Genomic DNA, 15,886 nt, shown 5'->3' with positions numbered 1-15,886 from the left:
TTGAATGTATTTTCCTTAATGTTTTCTTTCACTTTACAAACAACATGTGTTCATGGATGGCTTATATTATTGGCAAGGCTTCCAGTCAACAGCAGGCTATTTATTAAGTTTTGGGGGAGTTAAAAGTTACATATGCAGATTTTTTTGGTTGGCACTCCAACCCCCACTTTTTTTTTTTAAGATTTATGCATACAGAACTGGGGTACAAACCAGAGGTGCAGGGGCCGTGAGAGGCTTCACCAGAGACAGAGCAGGGAGCAGAACAGACTGACTAATGAAGTACACTGCTGAGGGGAGCAAGAGAAGACAGGAGAGGTCTGCTGCACCTTGTGGGCCACCTCTGGGACCGGGATTCGAACTTGCACTGAAGCGGCTGCGGCCAGCTTGCAGTGAGTGCTATGCCCTAATCCATTGTGCCACCAGGTAGGGACCCAAGCCCACTTTTTTTAAGGGTCACCTAAAAAAGCCAAGAAGCGAAGGCATCCACTTGCATCAGCACACCTAGTGCTCAGTTCCTGGTTTCTTAAAACCCCCCACTAAAAGGATTGGGGCCAAGGCCAGTAGGCACCATAAACCTGGAACATCTTACTGCCACCAAGTCTGGAAGTACCTGAAGAGTCCTGGGGACATGTGTGCCAGCCAGCAAGGACACTCACTTGCCAAACCTGGGACAATTTGGACCCTAAAATAATTATGGACTGGGTCTTCCCCAGACCTAAGGGATAGGTCTCAGCTCTACCACTGCTACAGCCCAAGTTCGATCCCTGGCCAGAGAACTAATCCACATGGTGCAGCAGACCTCTCCTGTCTGGCCCGCTGCTCCCCTTAACAGTATATTTCAGCAGATCTGTTTGTTGTGCTCCCCACTCTGTCTCTGGGCTACTGGCACCCCGGTTCTTATATGCCCCAAGAAAAGGACAATAAGGAATTCTAAAGCACTGGGAAAATAGTGTCTGTTCTTGTACGAATCCATCAATAGATACTTAATGGGGAGAAGGGAGCATGGATCTTGGGGGGCAGTGCTGGGGAGGAGCTAGTCGTGGCATACAGTAAGGATTGACGGGGGCCAGAATCCTCTGTGGATGTCGACATCCATGAGGAAATTTGATCACTAGCAGGATGTTTGCTTTGTCTTGTTGAAGTGCCTCCATACAGACTGCAGGTTAAAAAAAATATACAACAGATAAACCAGACAACACCTTGACAGTGATATCACAGGGAGGGTGGAGGACCTAGGTGCTGCCAGGTGTGATGTCCTGAAGGGCCGAGTCCCCTGTGCATGGTTCCAGCAGGATCCGCTTACGAGGGCTTCAAGGCCCAGACGAGGAATGTGCTGTTTTCTACAAAGGGGGCTGGGTGCTGCATTCTTCAAAACTATCCTTGTCATCTGTCACAAAAAATAGCTTGTGAGAATGTTCCAGATTCAAAGACAGAGTCACTTAAAATAATGATTTTAAACTGCATCCAGTATTATAAAAGACATTATTGGGCCAATGATAAAAGAGCAATTAGATAATCTATCAGTGTTATTGCTGCATTGTCTACAGTTGACAGTGTCTGCATAATTAAATTGTGGTTTTGTAAGGAAACATAACAGACTCCTCCTGAAGCATGTAAGGGTGAAGAGTTATGATATATATTTTAAAAGATTTATTTATTTATGCATACAAGAACTGGAGTACAGACCAGGCCAGGTGTCGGGGTGAGAGGATTCACCAGAAAGTGGGGAGCAGAACAAGTGGATCTACTGAAATATGCTGCTGAGGGGAACAGCAGGTGGGTCAGGAGAGGTCTGTGCCAGGTGGGTCACCTCCCTGGTCAGGGGTCGAACTAATGCTGCAGTGGCTGCGCACACATTCATAGTGCTGTGCTTTAACCCTTTGCGCCACCATGGAGGCCAGGGTGTGATATTCTTATCCTCAGAGGTTCAGAGGGACACAGACCAGAGAGAGAATGAGCAAGAATGCTAACAAGTGGATCTGGGTAAACAATAATTTTAAAAGATTTCCTTGTGTGGAAATGGTCTGTGAGTCTACAGGTATTTCTTTGAACTTTCTAAGAAGTTTCTGGCAAATTTGTGACTATTGTCACATCTTATTTAGAACATCTAATTTAGAACATCTTATATTGGTTAACTTTAGACTGAACTTTCTCTTTTGCTGATAGAGAATGTGCAAATTACCCAAATGTGCCTATCCTACCCATTGACCTGATAGTTCTTACTAAAAAGGGATAAATGAGCAAGAGTGGAGTTGTTAAAAATACCCATTTGGAATATTACTCAGCAATCAAAAAGATAAACCCATGCCTTTTGTAGCAACATGGATGGAGCTGGAAGAGATCATGCTTAGGGAAATGAGCCAGAAAGACAAAGAAAAATACCAGATGGTTTCACTCGTAGCAGGAGTATAAAGGACCAGGCGAGAAAATAATGATAATGAACCACTATATACCAGAGACATTTTATGGGGATAGAGTGGGGAATGGAATCAGAAATGGGGGTTGGGGAGTACACTGGACTGTGGGATGGCACACAGGTGATTGGGCGATGGGAAGCCTACTAGGTTACAACCGAGATGGGAAAAGGCACAAAGTGATGTAAAAATAAACTATTATTAAAAAAAAAAAAAACCATTTGGAAGTGAAACAGTCCTCGGTGGCAATTTCAGCTGGCCACGTACTCATTATATGACTTTGAGGAAATCATAACTTCCTCAAAGCCTCTTTTCTTATCTATAAAATAAGCATAGTAATACTATTTGGTCTACAAGTCTCACAGTCATGGTTCCACAGGCTGAGGACATGTGGCAACCCAGAGAGCATGCAGCCAGTTTGGGTGGGGAGGGGGTTGGTCTCCCAGCCTCCATGACAATTGTCTTGCCAGTTTCAGAAAGTTGGGCAAGCTAGATTTTATGTGAAAATCGCCTGATATTTGAATGCATCTGATTAAATAAGACTTCTCAGTGAGCCAGCCAACACGTGCTTACGGCTTTATTCACCTGCCAGGTGGGGATTTCTGGGCTATGTCCTTTAGGCTGGTGAAGCAGGGAACCCAGAGACTTGGGGTCCTTGGGGTGTGCTCAACATGATAATCCCACAGAGTTGCCTCATTTAGGAAGTCAGGAGAATTAGCACATCTCTAGAGAGAATGTAAAAAATACAAGAAGAATCTGTTTTCAAAGCCTGACTGAGTTAGCCACCACCTCTGCTCTCCCTTTAAACAGCTAAAAGTTAAAAGCTCCCTTGGGGATCTTGTATAAACAGGTGAGGCCAAGCGGCTGACCAGAGAGGGATCCCAGCCTGGGATCCCCAGGGAGTGCGGAAAGCAATCACTAGATGTGCAGGTAATCCAGGATGATTAAGCGGTTGGTGTGAAATTGGCCAAAACCATTTATCTTTATCAGGGTAGGAAAACACCGAGAAGATTCTGTCTGTTAAAATCCTCCCCTCCCCTGATGTGAAGATGGTCATACAATGCTTGAATGTCACTATTTCAATGGAATGCTAGGGCAGGAACAGTTCAATAAAGCAAGGCCAGCGGCCGTGTAGTGCCCGGGTCGAGGGACACATCCCGGCGGGGTTCTCCAATGTACAATTACACATTGTTGATAAACAACCCGAGACTATTTTGGGCTGGTGGGTGTAATGTGTCTGTTGTTGGCGAGATAAACCCAATCTATTGTTGCAGAGGTGTCGGATGGCAGGAGTTTCTGCTTCTGAAAAATGACTTTCTCATTCTGAAAATTACCACTTTTATCCATCATGCAAAGATACAGATGGATCTGTTTATATTTTGTTTTAAAATTCACAGTTGGGGATTTGCATGGGCTTCCCCATGCTCTGGGGACCCACCTGCACAGGAGGTAATGGATACACCCCAGGCTTTGTGTCAGCACCTGGGAGAGTGAAATATTTAATGTCCCTTGCACTACTAGAGTGACACTTTCCTGCAGCGTGAGCATAGCAGGGTGCAGGCTGGGTATTCCCCTCCTATCAATGATTCAACACATGAAGGGGAATTTGAGCCTCTGACCTGGGCTGTAGTAACTTCTCGGCTATTCCTAAAGTGTCACTTGGTCACACATTTCTCCTCCTAGTTTCATCCTCTCGCATAGGAATGACAAGGACTGATCTTCATTGTGCCCTCCAATTCCAGAAATTTCTCTATCTCGGCTCATTTCGCCCTCACAGCAATCGTAAGTGGCAATCACTGTGCTATTTCCCCCATTTTGCAGGTGAGCAAATAGAAGAGCAGCCATGTCACCTATGAGCTTTCCTGAGGGTGTGTAGCCCCCAGGATGCGTGGCTCCCTGGGTCAGGGTGACTTGGGCACCAGGGCGCTGTGTCATGGGACAGTGGCATGACCTTGACAACTGGAGTTTACAACCCCATGACAGCCAGCTGTAGAGACCTTGACCCCAGCGCTGTTAGTTTGAAATGGGCATCAAAATGTTTTCTCCCATGTTGGGAGAAGAAATGATAAAAAAATAGGGGCATCATTAGGGTAAAATGCTTCTTCCTTTTTTTTTATTTAAGATTTATTTATTCATGCATAAAGAACTGGGGTGCAGGGGCAGTAAGAGGATTTTCCAGAGACAGTGGGGAGCAGAACAGGCAGATGGACAAAGTACACTGCTGAGTGGAGCAGGGTACTTCCGGGGTGGGGATTGAGCTTGCACTGAGGCAGCTGCAGCTAGCTTCTCAGTGCTGCGATTTAACTTGTTGTCCCACTAGGGAAGGCCCTACAAATGATCCTTAAATAATGATCCGTAAAAGAAAAAAATGTATAAGAACAGGGAGAGGCTGTTGAACAGACGCTCCCAGTGAGCCAGGGAGCAGATGGGCCTGCGGGGACCCCTATAAGGGGGAACCCTGATTTTTAAAATGTTTTCTGTTTTCTGTGACTTTTTATATTATAAGATAATGATATGGACTTTGTTCACTTTAAGTATTTATTTATACATATAAGAGCTGGGGTGTTGGCCAGAGGTGTGGGGGTGGGGGCGTGGGTGAGAGGATTCACCAGGGACAGAGTGAGGTGCAGAACAGGGGGATCTACTGAAATACACTGCTGAGGGGAGCAGTGGGGGGACAGGAGAGTTCTGCTGTGCCATGTAGGTCACCTTCCTGGCTGGGGATTGAACTTGTGCTGCAGTGGCTGCAGATAATATCATAGTGCTGAGACTTAACTCCTTGTGCAACCAGGGAGGACGTATTCACTTTATGAAGCATGAAATATTCAGTTTTATGAAAAATAGTCTCCTTTAAGCTGTAGAAAGTCTTCTGATTTAGTATTTAGTATATGGTGTGACCTCGAGTCAACCCATCGGTTTAAGACTAGATTTTTGTTTCTTTGCATTAACTGAGGAGCATTTCAACATCCATAAAAATGGGAACAATGTACAATGAGCTCTCCTGTTCACACCCATAGTCCTGCCTCTCACTCAGCTTCCCTTTACTTCCCCTCCGCCATATTGTTTCAGAGCAAGACCTTGTGCTGTTCAGCCAAGACCTTGCTCTGTTACCAGAGATTTTGGGGTCTGGGTACTAGTTCATAAGCTGAAACTCTAGAGGCAAGAAAGGTTGGTAGAAGGAAATCAGGTTTATTCGGGTGCTTGCAAACCTTGGACAAGGCAGACTTGGGGTGTCTCCGTGAACTGGAGGGAAGAGGGACCTCTTTGGGAGAGAACTAAGGAAGAGGAGAGGCAGGTGGGACTCTGGGAAAACAGGTGGGATTTCCCCAGGACCCACCTTCATGCCCCTTTTTCTTCCAAGTTGGGTTGTGACTGCATCTGTGCTGGCACTGATGGGCACTCCTTTTACCATGGTAACGAGGTTGTGGCTTAACTTATGTCTTACTTTACCTCCATCTTGGTTGTGGCTGTGTTTGCCTGGTTTTCAGGTTTTGTCAGCAAGAAAAGGTCAACAGGAACCAAGCATGGGCGAGAGGACCCTATGTTTCCAACTTGATTGACGATCCCCTCCTCCATGTGTATCCTGCTCCTCATTGTCCAGGGGGAGGGGGGGGGGGGGGGGGGGGGGGGGGTCCATCTTCTGGAACTGCTTCCTACTGAGTCGAGAGGAGAGAGTCTGGACCGAGGGGGGAGCAGAATCTTTCCTTAGCCAACGTGACAGGAAATGATGGTCCCACAGGGCAATGATGGTCCCACTTTATACTCTGAGTTACAAATATTAGTAAGTTTTAATGTCTCTCCGTGAAAAGGGGAAATAAATAATTCAGGAGAGGAGGGCTGAAGATCAAAGGAAGTAAACATCTCATTGTGACACCCTAAGACCACAGGAGGGTCCCCCCCAGCCACACTAGTAGAAAACATTGTCCAGAATAGGATTCCAGAGCCAGGTACAGTTTGGTTTGTCTTTTCCCAAGGGGCCCGGCCCCTGGGTGGTGGGTAGTCAGTTCTTTCTCTGCATTTTCTGTTTCCAGCTGGCTCTGGAGCTCAGCTCAAGGCATCAGCTGTTACTCAGCTATAACAGCCTCTGGGAGAAAGTCAGATTCGTTTTTCCTTTTGTTCTCTTCAGGGTCTGAGAGCAGAGTAGTCTTTTAACCTTGGTTTTAGTTTCATTAAACTTGGTTTTAAAATTTGTTTCACTTGTTCATGATAAAGATTAAAATTGAGTTTGTTTTAATTTATTTGCACCTTGATAAAGATCAAAATGTAAGTTCATTCCACTTGTTCATACCCTGATAAAGACTGGAAAAATAAGCTTGGTTTATTTCTTCCTACTGTGATAAAGATTGTTTGCTCTGCATGCAGTGAGAAACGCAAAAGTCTATCTGGTGAGATAGCCAACTATGACTCTTGTTCAGATGACAGAGTCTGAAAGCGTCCCCTGGGGCACAGAGACAACAGGACATGGGGTGGACGTAGGGTTTGGATTCAGTAAGGCCTGCTCTGGCCTTTTGCCTGTTAGGAGCCCCCAGCATCTGGCTGTGCTGTGGATGCTAAGCTGGGGTCTTCATTTATAAAGCGCATTCCTCTAGAGCTGTTTGTTGTTCAAGGCCTTCTGTGTGTCTGCATTGTTCTGGTTGATTGTGTTGTCACCAGGAATAAAACCCAGGCAGCCCACTTTCCAGCGAGGTCGTATAGATCAAGCACATCGATGATACCGAGAAACCTAGTCAAGCATGGATATAAAATATCAAGGTTACTATTACTTTTTTCACACTCAGCTTTTCAATGGAAAACCTTCATTCCCAAGTATTCTAGGCTTAAAGTATATCTAATAAATGATTTGCATTTTATTGAGGAGAAAACACATACACAATTCCATCTGTCACATTTCTGCTGTCTTTCTGGTGAAATGGCTCAGTGAAGTTGCCCCATGAGTCTCCCTTAGTGGAGACTTGAGACCTAGGCATTGCTCCCTGCTAAGTGGTTCACATTGAGGCTTTGTCTTGGCTTTATAGATGAGGGTGCTTATCTAGTGCGTGGGTGGTAAGGTAGAGTTGGGACTTCAGCGCCTGTCTGTCTTGTTTTCACATTGTTATTTCTTGATTATGCCTCACTTGACAAAGAAAAGAAACGGGTCTTAATCCAAGCCACTGGGACCTGAGACTCTGGAAGAGGAACAGGAGTGTCTGTTTGCCTTTCTGATGTGTGCCTGTGTGGGGCAGAGAATGGGGCAGGCAGGTTCAGGAGGAGCCCTGGGGTGGGGCCAGAGTAGAAAGACCCAGCAGCTCCAATTTCTAATGCTGATGGAAAGTTCTAATAATTTCCATGAAGGAACACAGCAAAAGACACCAGCAGTGGCTTTTGAAGACAACCTGAAGAATCTCAGATTCCCCATCTGACCAACTACAACCATTAATTTGAGTCATTGATGCAGAGTGTATAATCTCCTAAGCACTCATTGTATTTTGCTGTTGGTCCTGGCAGCCAAAGTTAAGCCTCACTGAAATGATCCCTCTGTAAGGGGCCCGGCCTCTATTGAATCCTTGCTTGCTCTCTGGAGACCCCAGTGTGGTTTGTGCAAACACACAGAGCTGCTGCTTTGGGTCAGGGCCATGTTGCTTTCTGGGCCTGGAGCTTTGACTTCTGGAAAGACACAAGTCAGGTTCATTAGAGCCAGGTGTATTCAGTAAAGGAGGAAAGAGGGTGAGGCCCCTGAGAATGGGTGCGGTGGTAACCAGCTCGGAGCCCAGGGACCAACCTGCTAGGCAGGTCTGGCCAAGGAGTGCTCAGGGCTTCGGGCCTGAAATGCTGCAACTTTGGGGCTTGCGTGTGGCTTTCCTTGTCATTGACTGTGATGACAGTGTGTGTCACAACTGTGAAATATTGAAGGATGCCACTGTGCAAACCCGGAGCACAGTCTTCAGAGTGTGCTTTGGAAAAGTGACTTGAGTTGCAGATAGCTAAGATTCAAATCCATGTGACATTTAAAGGCTTTTACGTTGTTTTCTCTTTGAGTCGCACACATGTTTATGGATTAAAGTTCTCCCTTTATTCTTGATGCTTTCCTCTTTATTTTCACACTTTTTTCTTTCTTTTTTAAAGCCCTCAGAAATCAGAGTATGAATGTATTGCCATGCCAAGTTCAGGACAGATTAGCCACAAACTGGAAATTTACTCTGGGTGTTGAGGTGTGATGGACACTGGGCAGGGTTTGAGGCTTTGCTCTTGAGAACAGATTCTGAGAGAGAGACAGGCAGGTTGTGGGGTCACAGGCATTATATGCCTTTTTTTGTGAGTGTGGCCTACTCACCCACAGTTTGCTTCTTCTCAGACCAACAGGGAACTATGTCCATGAGCCCTGTATTCCTTTTTTTTTAAACAGGAACAAATGTTTTTTATTTTTATTTTTTTAAAAAGATTTATTTATTTGTACAGAACTGGGGTACAGGCCAGAGATGTGGAGGGTGGGAGGATTCACCAGAGACAGTGGGGTGCAGAACAGGCAGATCACGAAGTACACTGCTGAGGGGAGCAGTGGGCGGGTCAGGAGAGGTCTGCCTCGCCATGTGGATCTCCTCCAGGACAGGCGAGGATCGAACTCATGAGAAAGTGGCTTAAGCTTCTTAGTGCTGTGTTTTAAACCACTGCGCCACCAGGGAGGGCCTGAGCCCAGCATTCTAAATAAAGGAATGATCCCCCCAACTAGGTAACATGACTCACTTAAATCAGGTGCAGTCACATGGTAGATACTGCAGAAGTTTACTAGCCTTAGCAATAGTGCGATAAATGCTATAAATACCATTGTGACAACAACGGAATTAAGGAAGTAACCCTAAATATTTATTTTTATTTATATATGCATACAAGAGCTGGGGTGTAGGCCAGAGGTGTAGGAGGTGAGAGGATTCAACCAGAGACAGAGGGGGAGCAGAACAGGCAGACCCACCAAACTACACTGCTGAGCGGAGCAGTGGGTGAGACAGGAGAGGTCTGCTGCGCCATGTGGGTCAGCTCCCTGGCCTAACAGAACTCACGCTGCTGTGGCGTGATAGCTGGGTAGAGCAGACCCCACTGAAGTAATTTGTGTTCATTAAGAGTTTGTCTTCAAAGCATGTTTTCACTTTGCAGGTGATGAGGGTTGAAGTCTAGGACTATCAACAAGGACAGTGTGGAAGAGCGAAAACTATCCCTGGGAATTTTGGCTGGGTGATTTACATTTCACTTCAAAGTTTTAAAAAGATGTTCTCTCTGCATGACATGCCTTTTGTGTTTGTGTAAGGGGAGAGACGGGGGCGGGATAGTTGTTGCTAACCCAAACCCAAGCGCACATTGATCGCCCTGTTCTCTGATCGCCCTGTTCTCTGCTCCCAAAAAGACACACTGTTTTTAAGGGAATTCAAATATTGACTGGGAAGAGAAAATACAACTCAGAAGAAAGTTCTGGAATAAATTGGCATTTTCCCTTGGGCCGGTTTAAGAACGTTTTTTCTTTTCCTTTTTTTTTTTAATTCAAGCCTATTTATTTAAGATCTCGTGTTTTTAAAGAAAGCTTAGTTAATTTGTACTTATGTAAATCCTCAAAGCATTCTGAGGATGTTTTAAAGCACGTCAGACTTCTATGGGTTTATGTTTTCTCTTAAAATGCAAATCAGAATAGGTGTTTGCACAAGGCCTGTATTAGTCATGCTTGTTTGAGTAGCCTGTCCTTATTTGCATTAAATACGAGTTGCTTCCAGTTAGTCCTTGCAAATAACTCTTATCAGCTAGTTCAGTGGCAAAAAAAAGAGTTTGTGTAATTAGAAGAAAGGAAATCATGTTCATTTACTTCTTAATTAGATGATTTGTTACAAAAACTAGCTACTGCTTTTACATTTAATAAACAGTCCAGCCTGGGAGACAGATGCTGAATTTGGAGAGTGAAAATTTGCAGTTGATTGATTGTATTGTAACATCCTTTGGAAGGAATTAAGGAATTCCGAAGGCCATTCACATTTTAAAGCTTCCCATTGAAACAGAGTGTTGGTTTCTGGGAGTGCGGTAACAAATACCCCACACCCAACAGCTCAATCAACAGCTATGCCTTATCACAGCTCTGGAGCCCTGAAGTCCTAGAGCAAGGTCACATTGTCCCTACGGACACTAGGGAGGGAGCTGACAGTTCCAGGGCTCTCTCCCAGCTTCTGCTGTCTTTGCTTGCCATCCCCCTTGCTGGGCGAGTATTTGCGTTTGTGTGTGCGTGCGTGCGTGTGTGTGTGTGTGTGTGTGTGTGTGTTTCCAACCATCCACATTTTCTAAGGACACATTCACATTGGATTCAGCCTCATCCTAATGACCTCATGGTTTCCAAATTACATCTGCAACTGCTTTCTTTCCAAATAAGGACAAACTGGGGAGATGGAACTTCAGCATGCGAACTGGGAGGGGTGCAGCAGGCAGGATGATGTGGGAGCAGAGGTAAAAGTCGGGGGGGGGGGGTTGGAGACCCACTGGCAGTGGCTCACCCCAAATATTTGACACACACTGCAGATCCTCTTACGGACACTGCTCTGTAGGATGAAATTATTTTGTTAACACTCCTGAAATGAAGTGAATCATACAGGCTGGGGAGGAAACCCAGGCTGTGACCTTTCTTTTGACATTGAATTCATTTGAGTTTTTGGAGATGAGTTAGGTTAAAAGTCCTGCTTCAAATTTTGAAGGCAAATCTTCATGGACAGTGACGATTGAAAAAAGTTTTTGTGTTGGGGCTATAAATTTTCTTTTACTTAAGCCTTGGTCTTATAATTGTTTATTTTAAATCTGCTGTGTAAGCCCAGGGAAAGGCAGTAGGAGGAGATGGGAGAGACACTGTCAGCTAGAAGCTACCCCTATCCTCCTCACCCCCACCCCGACCTCTCAGGCAGTGGGTGGGGATCTGTGTGGCTGTTCTTGGAATTCACTTCCACAGAATCCAGTGTTTACTATAGGGAACAAAATTGTTGTTTTAAGTGCTTATTTGAAGCTGACCTGTGTATTACTAAAACTATTAAAGGAAGAGTGTCTCATCACTAACTCCATTTATGGTGATAATTGAAGGTTTTTAAATATATATATATATATATATGTATATATATATTTATGGAAGAACTGGGGTGCAGGCCAGAGATGTAGGGAGAGGGGTGCTGAGAGGATTTACTAGAGACATAGAGGGGAGCAGAACAGGCGGATCCACTCACTGCTGAGGGGAGCATCTGGCCAGACAGGAGAGGTCTGCTGCGCCATGTGGGTCATCTCTGCCAGGGATGGAACTCTGCTGCTCACGAGGCTGGTGGAAGCTCCCTAGTGCTGAGATTTAACCCCTGAGTCACCAAGGAGGCCCAGCAGCTCAGTTCTTTGTGACAACTGACAAGTCCCACACCCCCATTTCCTGCATGGGTTTGAAGGGTTTTCATTTCCATAGCTGGCTTAGGGTGGTGGGGAACATCTCCACCTCCACTTCAGTGTCTGGTCTTGTAATACTCCATCCCAGATTTTTCCCCATGAGCCTCCATCGGTGGCATGGTGGATGGAAGGGTCATTTGTTCACCAGAAAACAAAGAGAACCAGGAAACTCAAGCGACTGCTACCCCCCAGTATACAGAGGAGAAAAGGTTCTTGGGAGGGTCAGAGGTCTGGATTCTAGCTGTTAGTGGAGAAAGCTCTTGAAGGGTGAACACATGCTTTCTAGTAGTAACCTCCCTGCTATGACCACCCCCCTTTCTCCATTGCCAAGCTGTAGTTCCTGGGTGGAAAGGTCAGAGGAGTCGAGGATGGCAGGCTCCCACCCATTCTGACTCCAGTGAAGATGTAACTGTATGTCTCTTGTTTAGCTCCATGGATGTAAATTGGGTTATCTCTCTCCCAGCTTACCCCAAGATGGTATTACTAAGTGCCATGAAGGCTCTGAATGTTATGACAGAGAGCATAGACTTTGACAGGAATTTTATCCCAGCTACCTCTATGTGCTTTGGCAAAGAACCTAACCTCTCTTAATGTCAGTTTCCTCATTTGCAAAATGTGGATAATAATTTGACCTCAATGAATGAGTTAAGATACTGCAGGTCAAGCTCAAGCTCTGGGCTTGATACACAGAACATGTCAGCTTTCTGGTAAATGCTCACTGCATCATTCCAGGAAAATGATAGGAGCTCCAGAAGCTTGTATTTTAAGTGTTATCATAAGTCCTTGAACGTCTTTGATATGTAAAAACTCAGACCCATCCAAACTCTAAGGCTAGAACAGATGGTGAGAACTGCTGACAGTCTAGTCTGTAGGAAATTCTGGAGATCATTCAAGCCCAATGCAAATGTTTCCAAGGAATATATAAAATATTAACCATAGGTTTGCAGTGTGATCTTGGTCCAAAACTTTGGGTGTGAAGTCAGCTGTCGAGGAAACGTTTGTAATCTGTCCGCTAAGCAGACCTTAAATACAACAGAGGAGATAGTGATTAAATATCAGATGTGGCCCTCGTCCCTTAGACTTCTGGAACTTGCGACACCTAGAATTTGCCAAGGTGTTCACTTTCAAGTGGAATGAAAAGATGGCGCCATTGGCCAGTCCCAGATACAAAGCCATGGCAGTGTCTAGAAAAATAAGAAGAAAGCATTTGTTCACACTTGATAGAACCATCATGCATTGTGTCCACTTAAGCTTTGAAATCTTTTCATGGGAATATTTGGAAAAATGAAAGCTTTCATACATAAAAAGGGAGACATAAGTGAGTTTTAAGAGAGCTGGGTTGTATTTCCAGTTAAAATGACAGACTCCTAGAAGTACCCTGAGGTGAAGGTGAAGAGCTATTTTCTAGTCTGTCTCTGGCTCCCTGCCAAGGGTACTGTTCTCTGTGCACACAACCCAGAAGGGAGGTCTGTGGTTTTGAAAGGGGGTAGGGGGTATCACCTTAGGCACACTGTAAGACATAGGTCAATGAGTGCTCGCAGAGAAAAAAGGTGGACACACAGAACAGTTAGTGACATCTCCTACATCTCCTGATTGTTAGGGAAGAGCTGAAATCTGAAGTTTGCTAACGCCTTGGGAGGGACTGATGAGACCAAGGATGAACAGCCACAGGTTTCAGTGCTCCTGTCCTGACTTGTAAACATCCCTTTCTGCTAGGAGACTGCCTCCAAGTGACACCAGCCTGCTTTCACTATAGCAGGTTGTTGATTTTGCAGTCATTGCAAAGAGATAAAATTATCAAGCAAGCGTGGTTGGGTATAGCCCTCATATTCCAATGCAACTTTTTTTGCCAGTAGCATCATGACAAATCTTAAGACACTTGGGTTGAAACCTCACCTGACTTTTCTAAAGCCTGGAAACTGTTGTCAATGGTTCATGACTTTGGAAAGGGAAAAAAGTACACACTGGGTCTCTTCTCTCCCAACAGAAATTCTTCTCAAATACAGTGTGTGTGTTACTAAAAGCAGAATAATAGGACCCAGTTCTGACTTGTCTTTTTTCTTATGTTTCTATGTCACTTTTCATGACTACACAAAAAGTAGAATCATTGTCATGGACTTTCAAGTAATTTCTACTCCTGATTTTTGCAAGGAATAGTGTCAATCAGAAATGTGTAATTTACTTAATTATTCCCACTGAAGACGTTTCTACCAGTGAGATCATTGGGTCAAGTGTTTTGAGTATCTTTAGTGTTTTGGTATATAAAGTGTTACTCTGTTGTTTTCTGTAAAAAGTGTACCGATTTTAATGCTGGCAGCTGCAGCAGAGAAAGGCAGAGGGAATGAATATACATTCAGCTTTACTGCAGGGAGCATTAAATGGGGATAGTGAATATTTTTAACTTGATAGAATAGTGTGTTATACTTTCATAGTTTGCCTTTCTTTGATTGCTAATAAATCTTTTCATTGTGTTTATTATTTTCATTTCTTTATCATATGTACCCTTTTGACTGACCTTTTATTCACACAGGCAAGTCTGATCGATTCTGAATGGGAAATTTAACTTACCCTCTTTGTAAATGGAAAATACTAAGGTTTATGTTTGTCTCTCTGAAGCTCTGAGGTCTTTCTCTAGTTACCCTCTGTCACACAAGTTCATGCAGGACCTCCCTGGTAGCTGGGGGTTAAGTCTCAGCACTAGGACTGATGAAGACCACCTGTGTTCAGTCCCCCCTCCCCTCTGCAGGTGACCCACATGGCATAGCAGTGTATTGCAATAATCGGCCTGTTCTGCTCCCCACTCTGTCTCTGATGAATCCTTTCACCCCAGCCCTGCTCCCCACACCTCTAGTCTACACCCCAGTTCTTCTATGCCAAAGTAAATAAATAAAGTCTATTCATCCCCAGACAAATGGTTCCTCTTCAAACATTAAGACTAATGCACCTCTGCAGACTTATTTCATCTCGGAGCTTTTGTTTTCAGGCAGTGGTCAGCCTTTACAATTATGTTCTTTAAGCATGAATGCGATTCACAAACCCAATCACAGAGGCAAGAGCAGTGAAGTCAAAACAGCACTATTGTCCCTAACAAGTAAGGATGAAACATGAACTTAAAAACCACAAGCTTTTTTTCCTCCTGGTAACTCAGTGTTTATTATAAAGATACATGGTGGATTGAGGCGGAGTCCCCAAAATAAATATTTGGGGAACCCTGGCCTGGCTCTCCTGTGGGAACCAGTTCTTGTCTTTCGCTTCCTTTTTTCCCCCTTAGCTTTACACAAGGAGGCAGCTCTACCCTGTCTTACTTTCAACCCGTCTTTCGAGCTGCCAAGGCCTTCTGCAGGCCTGCCCCTTCTGGGGTTGCGGGGCTAACGGGGCTGAGCTGGGGGGCTCACAGGTGGCAGCAGTGTCCCGGGAGAGGCTGTGTCCTGTGGCCTCTGGCCATTCACATTTCCCGGTTCCAACGTTCTGGGTACCTCGCCTCCCCTCTCTGGCAGGTTCACCAGCCTGAGACTCCGTGCAGATCATATTCTCCCCTCGCCAGCTCTGCAGCCCCCCCAGCTCCCCAGAAAGAAGCCTTATCAAGGCTCAAGGCCAGAGAAGATGACTCCAGCACCCCCCCTCCACTCCACCCCCCTTGCAGCCCTCAGTCCGCCATCTGCTGTCTGTCCTTGCTACCTCTGAGTCTTCATTCCAGCTGTTCTGCCTGGAAATTCTTCCACCCCCAGTCTTTGCTCTCCTAGTCTCCCCTGAATCGCCCACCGCAGAACATCTGGGAATGACACTCTGGCACAGTATAAGCCAACTTGTGCCACTCCTGGGTCAGGAGGGACATTTGGCAGCCACCAGACTTGCTTGATTGTGTTGGTCAGTTTCTCCATTTACTTTACTTTTTCTTGTGACTAGTGAGGCTCTTGAATGATGAGGAAAGTGGTTAGCACTTGCAGGCCTGGCTGGCTCTGATGCTCCCCGGAGAGAAATTGAATTCCAGTCTGGTCGGTGATGCATTCTGGGCACCTCTTCAGCACAGACCTTGCTGTGCAGCCGGGGCG

The sequence above is a fragment of the Condylura cristata genome, unplaced genomic scaffold (assembly GCF_000260355.1).
Source record: "Condylura cristata isolate star-nosed mole 26May11 unplaced genomic scaffold, ConCri1.0 scaffold00016, whole genome shotgun sequence".
Taxonomy (NCBI): domain Eukaryota; kingdom Metazoa; phylum Chordata; class Mammalia; order Eulipotyphla; family Talpidae; genus Condylura; species Condylura cristata.
Note: the sequence above shows the minus strand (reverse complement) of the source record.